Here is a 13,991-nt window from a genome sequence, read left to right on the forward strand (position 1 = left end):
TAACATGTTTCAGACACCAGTGCATTGTTAGTACAATTAATGCAACAAATGGGACAAAAGCTTCAAAAGTTAGACACAATGGAACAAAATCTTCAAAAGTTAGAAACAATGGAACAACACCAGAGACGAACACAGCAACAGTTAGACAAAATGGAACAAAATCAGAGACAAACACAGCAAATGCTTCAAGAGATAGACACAATGGAACAAAATCAGAGACAAATACAGCAAAAGCTTCAAACGCCAGACACCACACTTGAACAAACACGTGAAGATTTAACTACTGAGTTACATAACATTGAAGCGAAATGTCAAAAAGTCTGTAATGACGTAAAACACAAATTTGTGAGCATTTTCAACCTATTTTTTCGCGGGATGAAAATGCATTACAAAATCACGAAGCAGCCATAAAAGAAATGCAAACCATTGTTCATGAAAATCATGAGACCTTCTGGGCTAAAATTGACTCAGTTGCATCTACCGATTCGGTTACGCTACTTGCAAAAACTCAAGAAAACTTAAAGGACACAATAGATACGATTTCATCACAAATGGGCACTCTGAAACTTCGTTCAGAAAACCACAGTGGGGAAATAAGTACACTATCGGAGAAAGTAGCCGAACTTTCGGATCATTTCACTAACTTATCTGCAGAGCTAGATGATGATCTGAATGACACAATACCTGGAGCCATCACTGACACAGAAGAGTATGAACAAATTAAGAAAATCAAACAAAATGAGAATCAAATTAATTCGCAACACAAAAGAGAAATCCGGGAAGTATAAGATCAGTTGGCACAAGTAATACAAAACTTACATATTTCAGAGGACACTCGCCCTTCAACACGGGAAGAGGGACTTAGAAATACGGAAAAGCCACAAAATAATAACACAGGGCATTTCGAAAATTATGAAAGAAATTGGCAAGGTGCACCGAATTTTGAGAGGGAACCACCGACACGACGTAACAATGACCGATATTTTGCTCGCCGGCACGATGATTTTGATTATAAGCTGTTCATTACTACACGTAAATTCAAAACATTTAAGAATTCTGGCAACTACATTCATCCACAAGTGTGGCTCCATCAATTCTCTCATTGTTTTCCTCCCAACTGGTCATTAGAGCACAGATTAGAATTTACGTGTGGCTATTTAGAGATTGAACCAGCTGAAAGAATGCAATTGGTCATTCACGATTGTCACAGTGAAGGAGAATTTTATCATGCCTTCCTCTCAGGATATTGGTCTCAAGCTACACAAGACCGAGTAAAACATAGCATCATAATGAAACATTTCGAACAATCTGAATTTTCCAGTCTTGTCAAATATTTCGAAGACATGTTACATAAGAATCAATATCTTTCAAACCCATACAAACCCTCAGAACTCATCCGCATTTGCTTAGTAAAACTGCCTGAGCATTTGCGACGTATTATTTTGGCAGGGCGTTGCAAAGACGACATTGAAGCTTTTCAGGGACTGCTACAAGAGTTGGAAATCGACACTGACAGTCGCGGAACGCGAAAACAGGAGCACAACAATTACAGGTCACATCCGTCAATTCCACGATAACAGAAATAATAACTGGACAAGACAAGGCTATTCTTACAACGCAAATTGTGAACAAAACAGACACCACCCATATGATAACCACTGGCAGAGTAATAGTACAGAGAAAGAGCGCATTTCCGTAGTAATGAATAGGACAGAGACAATCATAGAAGCAGACAATATGGCAGGCAGAACTGTTATTATCACGGGAGAGGAAATAACTTCAGGCGCAATGGTCCACCGTGACGTGATAATTTAGGGAGAAATTCTCCACCAAGTTCCCGACAAGAATGAAAATATGGAATCTACCGACATGACGACAAGGTGAATTGGTAGAAGTTAGACCTCCTAATCCCAATAACGATGCGCGCCAACAAAGAGACAAACAATGACTCGCATCGCAGGCAGCCACGTGCGCCCGCTGGCTCAGCGAAAAAAACACAGACGTAAACCTTGCGAAAAATTGTAGCATTCCTTCTCGACGTATAGAACATGATAATTACTCTGAAGCTAAAACTATGCGCACTAGAAGGGGTATAGAATTGCACCACATTTTACATGTAAAACCGTTTATTGAAAGATAATCTGCTTTTTAACTTTGTCTTTGCAATAAAACTTTTCACTTCACGTTACTAGTATGCTTTGTCAGACTTAGAAACTGTTAACAATGTTTGAAGTCAAATATCCAGCCTAGAACCTAGGGAACATATTTAGACAGTAATTACGAATGCATTATTTTAGCGAACAGACGACACAATGTTATTGTGTGTGTACATTCTTGCTTGTTAGTTGCACTATTACGTAACGACTATAAGGCTTACATACTTAGAACATATACAGGTACTGCTAATGAGATTTTAATGCAACATTTTGGTTTACTTGAAAATATATTCTGTATTTAAAGTACTTTGTGAGAGATACCAGATGACACAGTGGTTAGTTTATGTGACAGCTACACGATTATATCACGATGGTGCTAATATGTGACACAATTTACATGGTTGCTTTTGTGGTGTATCTGTTTTATATTTGCACACTTTTTCTGAATTCTTCTGGAAAGTAAAACATGTTTTAGTAGTAACTTCTTGGTGTAGCTACCATGAGACAGCTTTTATTTTGTAGCACAACAATACATTACAGTGTTGTACTTTCTTCATCACGGCAATAAGCGTAATAGCTAAGATATCTATATGCAAAGCATTTCACTTTTGTTTATGAGGAGGTGAGTACACTGACTTCAGCAGAACTTTCCTTACAGAGGACGATAACTACAACAGTTCCACAGAATTATTTAACAGCAAGAAGCACATTTAATACTACAGGACACGCATTTGAGTAATTAATTTTGTATTTAAAACATTTAATTGTAAGATTTTTTTAATTAAATGATACAAATATTTTCCGTGATACATTTCATTCCATTGCTGTAATCTGTAACACCTGAGGTTATAAATACATTAATCCTCAGGGGGGTACACGTCTACTTTGTGTACCATGTGCTTGGCAAGCACAAGGAGACCTAGCTTATACAACTTTACACTTCGGTACCATATTTCTCTAACACATAAATTACACAGCTATCTGATCATTTAACTGAGAGAGAGAAACATGTCTTTTTTAGTACATCAGTGACAGATGTTTACGCAATTACACAGTTGGATAATTTCACACTAATGAAATTGTACTTTGTCTGTACTTCGTGAACTGTCAATTTTTTTTAAAACCATTGTGATACTATGAGAGCTTTAAATGTCGCATTTGGCATGGGATCATGATTTTTAAAGTACGTTTAAGGTAGATGACACTATTGAAATGAGAAGAGAATTTTTTTAGGTTTTGAAATTATTGCAGAAGGCTACAACATTTTTGAGATTTGGCTGAGTTTTTATGTTATTATTACGATGAGAATGTGTATTATGCTGTTGAGGTATGTTTATGATCAATAAGCTGATGCTATAGGAGGAATTTGATTGCACTATGTATTTGTTATGATGCAATATTGAAGAAGTGTCGACGAATATTTACATGTGTAACATGGTAAGGAATAATGAGTAATGGTTAGGGACTCTGACTTGTGAAAAAGGATGTTGGAAACCAAGAATCGTACTTATGAAATGTGTGTAAATGCGTGAATGTACCACAATGCCGACGAAAAGTTTTTGGACACTGTTATATTTACAGGATTTTGTTTCTACACATTTGTAACGCAAATTCTCGACCTGTGAGACTGTCACTGTAGCGGAAACTGATATCGTAAATATTTCGGTAAGGAAGGTAGGTAACCTTGACGTAATGCGTTTTGGGCGCCCGCTGTGAGATAGTCGTCTGACAAAAGAAAGCCATTAGGTGGAGAGAAAAAACAGGTCATTATCCTTGCTATTGACATGATATTTACTAAAATGCCTTATGAAATGATGAGAAACATTTCACGTCTATTGTCTTTCTAGTTGAGAGATTGCTCATTTTGTCTGATATCTGGTTTCCAGCTGTGTTGCAGCATTGGTTTTATAAAATAAAATTAATTGCATTTGCTAATGTGAACACTTTCTGTCAACAGATCTATTAAATAATTATTTAATGATCCACATTCTTCGAAAAAGGAGCTCTTGGGATGGAAAGAACAATAAAAAGGGACTAATAACAGTAAGTGCATATATAATTTTCTTTTCAAGTACTTGGTAATTTTTTTGTAGAATTAGTTCTTGTGGTGCACCACTTTAATTGCATAGACATTAAGATGTGATTATACATTTCCCTTATCTGCATTGTTGCCTTTAGTGTACTATTTTTTCTGCTTGTGGGTTTTTCATGTAGATATATAAGGTATTACATTTACTGCTGGTTGCTTTGCCAATTTCCATTTTTTTTCACTGCTGTTTGTGTTAATTGTTTTGTGCTGCTGCATTGCCTCGTCCCATAGTTTAGCATCTGAGCTCAGTAGATTTAAGTTAGCTTAAGAGGGGGTAGACTATATAAGAAACTAACTATGATGAATTGGAAGAAATGCATTTAAAAGCGATAAGAAAATGGTTAGGCCAGAAAAAAGTAGTGTACAGTGGAGAAAAACTATTTTCGAAACAGGCTGTGAACAGAATACAGAAAGCATGCTTGGACAGGATTTTTTGGTGGAAACAAATGTTGAAATAAGAGGAAAGATCTACAGAATGAAGTTTTGGGTTGGACTGCAGTACCAAACGTCACACTGAAAACAAACCCTGGCGTTTCCTTTTGTGCTATCCCACTACATGTTTGTGTACCCTTGTGTATTTGCCTTTTTCCTGTGTTTATGTTTTTAACTAATAAGATTTATGTTGTAGGATTTTTCAAATACTATGTCATTTTCTTTGTAAAGATGTCTACACATTATTAATTCTGTTCTGTTGCAATGCTCATGTGTGAAATTAAAGTTTCGAAAACTATTCTCATTGCTTTTTATATATTTACTTATGTCATAATTCCAGTAACACTGATGTATATGTTTATTTCTATTCTTTCGTAAAGCCTGTGTTACATCAAATGTTATCTATATTGTTATGTTCTTTAGTGATGTATTTTGTACCTTTGTTATTGTATTCTTATGTTATAAAATTTTAATTGATACCATTTCATCACATTAAGTAACTTGTAAGTTACATTTCACTGCACATGTTTCTGTTGGTTATTGTATTTGTGCACAAGTGGTGGTTATGGACTTGCTATATTATCTGCAAGACTCTGCAATGGTGACTGTGCACCCGCACAGTCACAACAGATGGCTGCTGGCCATCTCTACAAGGACTACAGTGGGTCTCCATCTTTGATGACCCACCAGTACCATTATTTCTACAAGGACTGCAGTGGGTCTGCACCTCTGGTGGCCCACCAATACCATACTCTCTACCAGGACTACAGTGGGTCTGCTCTGTGATGACCTACCTACCAATACTCTTCAAAACTTCTACTGACTCTGCTGTCGGTTTGCTCTGTTGTGGCCCATTACCTGTCTGCATGTCAAGAGTCAGCACTGTCTTTCTGTTGGAAGGACAACACTACTTCAAGGCTGCATGGAATTCCACTACTTTCGTGTGCATTCTCTTTTACTGCTCAGACTTTGAGAAAAACAAAAAACAAAAACAAAAAAACTGCAATTTTACTATGATTAACGTCAGGAATGTCTTTATGGACTGTGAGAAAATTTTACCTTTTGACCAACATTGTATGAATAAGTCTGTGCATTTGATATCTTTGTTATTGTAATTATGAAAAATTTTATCGAATCATTGTTGGCCAGTGCCCAAAACAATTTGTACATTTTTTTGTGGGGAGCATGGGGGCTATGTAAGTAGGCTGTATAGGTTTTTTTTATTGGTAACGCCACGTAGCGCTCTGTATGAAAATCACTGGCTGTGCTGTGTGCAATCTGTGGCTAGTTTACATTGTTGTCTGCCGTTGTAGTGTTGGGCAGCTGGATGTGAACAGCGCGTAGCGTTGCGCAGATTGAGGTGAGCCACCAGCAGTGGTGGATGTCGGGAGAGAAATGGCGGAGTTTTGAAATTTGTAAGACTGGATGTCATGAACTGCTATATATATTATGACTTTTGAACACTATTAAGGTAAATACATCGTTTGTTCTCTATCAGAATCTTTCTTTTGCTAACTATGCCTATCAGTAGTTAGTGCCTTCAGTAGTCTGAATCTTTTATTTAGCTGGCAGTAGTGGCGCTCGCTGTATTGCAGTAGTTCGAGTAACGAACATTTTTGATGAGGTAAGTGATTTGTGAAAGGTACAGGTTAAAGTTAGTTAGGGCCATTCTTTTACAGGGATTTTTGAAAGTCAGATTGCGTTGTGCTAAAAATATTGTGTGTCCGTTTAGTGTTGATCAGAATAGGTAAAGAGCGAAATATCTGAGTGTGTTCAGTTCTGCTCAGCTGTTTGAAAATCAAATAACGTAGGGACTAACCAGCACAGTAATTCATTAATTTTTCGAAGGGGACGTTTCAGTGTGATAATTATATCCCATATCTATTAATACAACCTGACGAGAAAATCCCGTGATGTGGATTTATAAGGTTGCTGGTCACACTTTGTAGTAGTGAATCCTTTACTGCTTGTGGAAATGTTATCATATACCCCTTGCTAAACAGAAACCTATCGAAAGCTGTAATTTAATTTCTGGACTTGTTTCCAGTAGATTACCTAACATGCTCGACATAACTAACATTTGCAGCTAGCGTAAGACAAAAGAAATTATAATGCTATCTCTCTTGTTAGAACCATTTTTGTGCCACATGGTGCAGTAAGCAATACCTGCGTGTGTGTGTGTGTGTGTGTGTGTGTGTGTGTGTGTGTGTGTGTGTGTGTGTGTGTGTGTGTGTGTGTGTGTGTGTGTGTCTTCTGTTTTCTATAAAATATTAGGAACAGACATCATAATTATGTTGTTGTGGTCTTCCGATCAAAGTCTGGTTTGGTGCAGCTCTCTATGCTACTCTATCCTGTGCAAGCTTCTTCATCTTCCAGTACCTACTGCAATCTACATCCTTCTGAATCAGCTTACTGTATTGATCTTTTATCTCCCTCTACGAGTTTTACCCCCCAGCAAGCGATTCCTTCTTCTAGTCAAGTTGTGCCACAAATTCCTCTTTTCCCGAATTCTATTCACTACCTGCTCGTTAGTTACTTGATCCATGCCTCTACACTTCAGGATTCTGCCGCGGGAGGGGGGAGGGGGGGGGCGGCCTTCCACGGTCCGCGCGTTTCCCCCCGTCGGAGGTTCGAGTCCTCCCTCTGGCATGGGTGTGTGTTTCATCATTAGCGTAAGTTAGAGTAAGTAGTGCGTGAGCTTAGGGACCGATGACCTCAGCAGATTGGTCCCATAAGACCTTACCACAAATTTCCAAATGTCTTCAGCATTCTCCTGCAACACCACATTTCAAAAGCTTCTATTCTCTTATCGTCTAAACTCTTTATCGTCCATGTTTCACTTCTATACATGACTACACTCTATACAAATACTTTCAGAAAAGACTTGCTGACACATTTTTACTGGATGTCAACAAATTTCTTTTCTTCACAATCGCTTTCCTTGGCATCGCCAGTCTACATTTCATATTTTCTCTACTTGAACCGTCAACAGTTGTTTTCCTGCCCAAATAGCAAAAAACATCTACTATTTTAAGTGTCTCATTCCCTAACCCGATTTTCTCAGTACCACCTTATTTAATTCCACTACATTCCATTATCTTCGTTTTGCTTTTATCGATGTTCATCTCATATCCTCCTTTCAAGGCAGTGTTCATTCCGTTCAGCTGCATTTCCATGTCCTTCCCTGTGCGTGACAGACTTACAATTTCTTCAGCAAACCTCGAGGTTTTTTATTTCTTTTCTCTGGATTTTAATTCCTGTTGCAAATTTTTCTTTTGTTTCCTTTACTGCTTGCTCAATATTCAGATTGAATAACATCGGAGAGGCTACAACACTGTTTCACTCCTTTCTCAACCACTGCTTCCCTTTTGTGCCCATCGACTCTTACAACTGCCACTTGGTTTCCGCACAAATCGTAAATAGGCTTTCGCTCCCTGTATTTTACCCCTGCCACAGTTTGAATTTGAAAAAGAGTATTCCAGTCAAGAATATCAATAGCTTTCTCTACGTTTACAGCTGCTATAAACGTAGGTTTTACTTTTCTCAACTTCTTTCCTAAGATAAATCAGTATTGCCTCTTGTATTTCTACATTTCTACGGAATCCAAACTGATCTTTCCCGATGTCGCCTTCTACCAGCTTTTCCATTCGTCTGTAAAGAATTTGTGTTAGTATTTAGCAACCGTGACTTATTAAACTGGTAGTTCGGTAATTTTCACACCTGTCAGGACATGCTCTAATTGGAAATGGAATTTTATATTCTTCTTAAAGTCTTAGGATATTTCGCCTTTCTCACACATCTTGCTCACCAGATGGAAGAGCTTTGTCATGGCTGTCTCCCCCAAGACTGTAACTTGTTCTAAAGGAACATTGTCTACTCCCAGGGACTTGTTTCGTCGTAAGTCTTTCAATGCTTGGTCAAATTCTTCACTCACACAGTATCGTATATCGTATCACATCTTCACCTACGTCTTTTTGCATTTCCATAATATTACCCTCAAGTACATCGCCCTTCTAAATACCCTCTATATATTCCTTCCATCTCTCTGTTTTCCGTTCTTTGCTTAGGATTTGTTTTCATCTGAGCTCTTGATATTCATAGAGGTGGTTCTCTTTCCTCCAGAGGTCCTTTAGGCGACATCGATTTTACGCCTAATGAAATATATATTTCTAAGTACTTAAATTTTTCCTCTAGCCATTCTTTCTTAGTAATTTTGTACTTCCTGGCACTCTTTATTTTTTAGCCGTTTGTATTCCTTTTCGCCTGCATTTTGTGCCAAATTTTTGTATTTTCTCTTTTCTTCAATTAAATTCATTATCTGTCGTGTTACCCGAGGATTTCTGCTGACTGTCGTGTGTTTACCGTGTTGATTCTCTGCTGCCTTCATCATTTCATCTCTCAAAGCTACGGATTGTTCTTCTACTGTATTCCTATCCCCTGTTTTTGTCAATCGTTCCCTAACGCTCCCTCTGAAACTCTCTAAAACCTGTGGTTCTTTCAGTTTATCCAGGTTCCGTCTCCTCAAATTTCTACATTTTTTCAATTTCTTCAGTTTCTATCCATAGTTCATAACCAATTAATTGTGGTCAGAGTCCAGATCTGCCACAGGAGATGTCGTACAATCTAAAAATTCGTTCCTAAATCTCTGTCTTACCATAATATAATTTATCTGAAACCTTCCGGTGTCTCCAGGTCTCTTCTGCATATACAGCAATCTTTTTTGATGATTAAGCCAAGTGTTAGCTTGCTGTGATTCAGTTACGCTCAATGCAGGAGTCTACAAGGCAGCTTCCCCTTTCATTCGTTACCCCCAGTCACCTACTTCTTTTTCTTCTCTTCCTTTTCCTACAATCGAATTCCAGTACCACGTGACTATTAAATTTCCGCCTCCTTTGGCTATCTGAATATCGCATCATACGTTTCTTCAATCTCTTCATCAGCTGTGGAGGTAATTGGCATATAAACTTGTACTACAGAGGTAGCCGTGGGCTTCTTGTATATCTTGGTTATAATAATATATTCACTATGCTGTACGTAGTACCTTATGCACGTTTCTATGGTTTTATCCGTTATTAAACGTAGTCCTGCACTACCTCTATTTGATTTTGTATTTATAACGCTGTATTCTCCTGACAAGAACGTCTGTTCCTCCTGCCGCCCCTGCCGCCTAACTTCACTAATTCCCACTATATTTAACTTCAACCTATCCATTTCCCTTCTTAAATTTCCTAACCTTTCTATTAAGGTACCGTATCTGACATTCCACGCTCCGATCCGTAGAACTCCAGTTTTGTTTCTCCTGATAACGGCGTCCCTCTGAGTATTCCCCACCCGGAGATCCGAATGGGAGATTATTTTACCTCCGGAGTACTTTACCTAAGACAACGCCATCATCATTTAACCATAAAGTAAAGCTCTACGACCTCGGGAAAAATTACGACTGTAGTTTCCCCTGCTTTCATATGGCCCACTCATAAACGACCTAGAATTCGGATAAACATTAAAAAACAGGTATGACGGTTACACAGAACTGTGGGTATGTTTTCTACCAGCCGTAGCTGCAAGTGCAAAATGAGCCATGTTTCCCCCTCTTGCTTCTAGAGAAAGTAACGGGCAGACGAAATTATTTCAATCACCCAGCAGAGTAACCCATCATTAGATCAGCTACCAAACAGATGCCAGTATCAGTGTTTTGTGTAATCTATTTCTTGACATACAGTGCATAGCGTACAAACGGTTATAGGTACTGCCTGTCTTTTGTTTTAAGTAGGGGATTGAATTATTTAGCTCGTATTACTTCCTCAGCAGACAAACTACAGACTAACATTAGGACTGCATACACCAAAATTTTGATAGGTAATAGTTTAAGTCTACTCGGCAAATTTTGTCTATTTCATGTATCAGGAAACCGTACATTAGTTTATATTGTTACCAGCAGCAAATTATACAGTACTCGTCTTTGCATTATAAGAATTACTGTCACTGGTGTTTCCATATCCTTTACACACTTCAATAGTAACCGCAAAAAACTAGTATGGTTCCCAGACATGATTCTGTAGCACGTTTCCTATACTAGTAACTTAGCTGACGAATCGATTGGATAAATATACAGCCAGATCCTTACGCCATTAGCGTGACAGAAGGTCCATCGAACCACGTTCTAGCTATTACTCTACGGTTCCACTTCCTAATAGCGTGCAGAAAAAACGAGCACTTAAATCTTTCTGTACGAACTCTAATGTCTCTTATTTTATCATGATGATTTTTCTCGATATGTGAATGGGAGCCAACAGAATGTTTTCGCATTCGAGGGAGAAAGTTGATTATTGAAATTTCGTGAGACGATCCCGCCGCAAAGAGAAACGCCTTTGTTGTAACGATGTCCACTTCAAATCGTGTATTATGTCCGTGACAATCTCTCCCCTTTCTTTCGATAATACGATACGTGTTGCTCTTCTATGAAATTTCTCGGTGCACTCTGTTAATTGTATTTGATGAGGATTCCACGCCGGCCAGCAGTACTCCAAAAGAAGACGCACAAGGATGGTGTAGGCAGTCGTTTTAGTAGATATGTTGCATCTTCTAAGTGTTCTGCTAATAAATCTTATTCTGTATTTCACATTCCCCACAACATTTTCTATGTTTTCTTTCCAATTTAAGTTTTTCTAATTGTAATTCCTAGATATCTAGTAGAATTTACGGCCTTTGGATTTGCTTTATCGTGTAAACGAAGTTTAACGAATTTCATTTTCTACTCATGTGATTGACCACACACTTTCCATTATTTAGGATTTTTGCACCATACAGATATCTTTCTTAAATCGTTTTGCAATTTATTTCGATGTTCTGATGACTTTACTAGACGATAAACGAAGGCGTCATCTGCAAACAGTGTAAATCTTTTGTATATATTACTGACAACAGAGGGCTTATAACACTATCAAGGAGAACGTCAAAAATCACTTCTGTTTTACTCAATGATTTTCCGTCTGTTACTGCCTTAATTATTGGGATAATTGAATTTTAGATCCAAACAACAACAGCCTTGAGGACTCTAAAATTGCTAGATGCCACCCCCAAACACGGCAAGCATGCGGAAGAATCTGATAAAGCTACCACTAGTGCGCAGTGACCTCATAATATTTGGATGAGTTTGATATGGTTTTAAGTAGGGTCGACAATAAGAGCAGCCTTTTCGTAAAACGCGTAGTCTAGACTTAGGTCCACAGTACAGGGCTTATCCACCCTCCGTAGTAGTAGTAATCCTCTCAAAATACATTATTTTATATGATCATAACAACAGCATGAATTTACGAAGTCAGTTTTGCATGTTAAGTAATTAAAACAATACGCAAATGGAGCGTTGCTTTACAACCAGTGATCATTTCTGATTACGTAAAATGTATGCACAGCCGCACAAGTCAATAGTACTTACTCTAATTCTTGGGAAGATACCGGTTTAGACCCCACGTCAGTCTGCCTAAGTATTCGTTGTAAGAGGCCCATGATTAAAGAATTTGTTGCTAGCGCACTAGAGCTGATGTAATTTCGATGTATTGCTCACGTGCTGCCTGCGATACGTAAGCTGTAAGAGAATCTGTGACCAAATACCAGTGTTGACTGCAGTAGGAACTGTGTGGCAGTAGCAGTAAGTAGTTGCTAGCAGTCTGGTGTATCGTGTTGGCTGGGCCGGTCGTGTGCAGCGATGGCGGAGCCTGAGCGTTGTAGCATAAGGTAAAAGCAGCCTCGCGCATATGTAGTATTGTTATATCAAGTCCCATGTAAATGTTTTTAAAAAAATCGCTTAGTAAGAATCTTTGTCATAAAAAGTAACTTTTGATAATCATTCATTTCAATTTAAAGAATTTACTAATTTCTCCGATCCTTGGTCATCCCGATTATTGAAAAGAAAAAGCAGTTCTTTCCTTTTATATAAGACAAATCTATCGGCCAGCATTGCACTCAGCTGCGCCAGAAAAATTTCTTATAGGAGCAGATATATACGCGTTATCCGGCGACCTAATTAAGGTAAGATTTTTCAGTTTATTCAGAATAATGTATCAGGGCCATGACGAAGCACAGCTGACGCCCAAAATTTACCAGGTTAAATTGACAGTCAATTATTGAGAGGTTATAAGTGAGTCGCAATTTTATTGAGAGATTAGTCGCATTGTATTATTGGTAGGTTACGGAATTTACCTGTGGGAGGTTACTCTGAATGCTATAAATAATTATATTTCTTACTGTTTGGAGGTTACGGAAATCATTTTGTGGTGAGGTTACACTAAATGTGAATATTATTTATATTATTTTTCTGTTGGGAAGTTACACCGTAAAAGTGTAGGACAAACACTGGTATGCGTCTTAGCATGGCACTATGGCCACCAACAGCAAATACCTTTTATTAAAAATGATTATTCGCTCTAGCAGCAAAAATCCATTGGGAGAAAGTCATGATGACAACAATACCAGTCACGGCAAACGTAAGTAGACTTGCAGTCCAGATACACCATTTCGTGTGTGTGTGTCGAAACATACACCCTATGAACAATGGAGTGGCGCTTGGGACCAACAACGACAAGCAACACGCACTCAATACGACAGCACTTTCGGTCGTACCACCTAAGTGGAGGTGTAGTTACGCTCTTTTAAGTGTATGCTGCGATTTGATACCCCAAGACCAGGGGTGGAGTGGATGTGATTACCTTCAGTGTGCATGATGTTACCCAAAACTCATAGTAATGGAGGAAACTCACTTTAAAGAGACCGGACAACTTTATAGCAACAGAGTGTTCGAGTGTAAAATGTTAAACGGAAGATGGAGACACGAGATCACAGAATGCTAGCAGTTCAGCTGAGGCTCATGAAGCAATGTCTGCGACCAGCCCTCGCCACACTATTTTCACTCTTGTCCAAAGTGTTTAGCATATGTGTCGAAAGCAGTGAATGTCCCACACCTAATACAGCCAGAGAGAACAAAAAGAATTGGTGAATGTCGGATAAAGTGGTTTTGAAAATTAGACAGACGGGAATAGTATTAGATGCTAATCTAAGTCACGTAGATAAAAATTATGCTATCCATGTTGCATGTTGTGTACAGAGACCTTTTCTGCTCTGTCCGAGAATTTGTCGTCATTTCAACTACAGTAGCGTCGCTATACATTCACGTGACAAACGTCATACCTCCTAATACAGTGTCGGCTTTTACCCAGTGCAGTGGAACTACTCGATGTGGCATGGAATCAACAAGTCGTTGCAAGTCCGCTACAGAAATACTGAGCCACGCTGCCTCTATAGCCGTCCGTAATTACGAA

The sequence above is a fragment of the Schistocerca gregaria genome, chromosome 8 (assembly GCF_023897955.1).
Source record: "Schistocerca gregaria isolate iqSchGreg1 chromosome 8, iqSchGreg1.2, whole genome shotgun sequence".
NCBI lineage: Eukaryota > Metazoa > Arthropoda > Insecta > Orthoptera > Acrididae > Schistocerca > Schistocerca gregaria.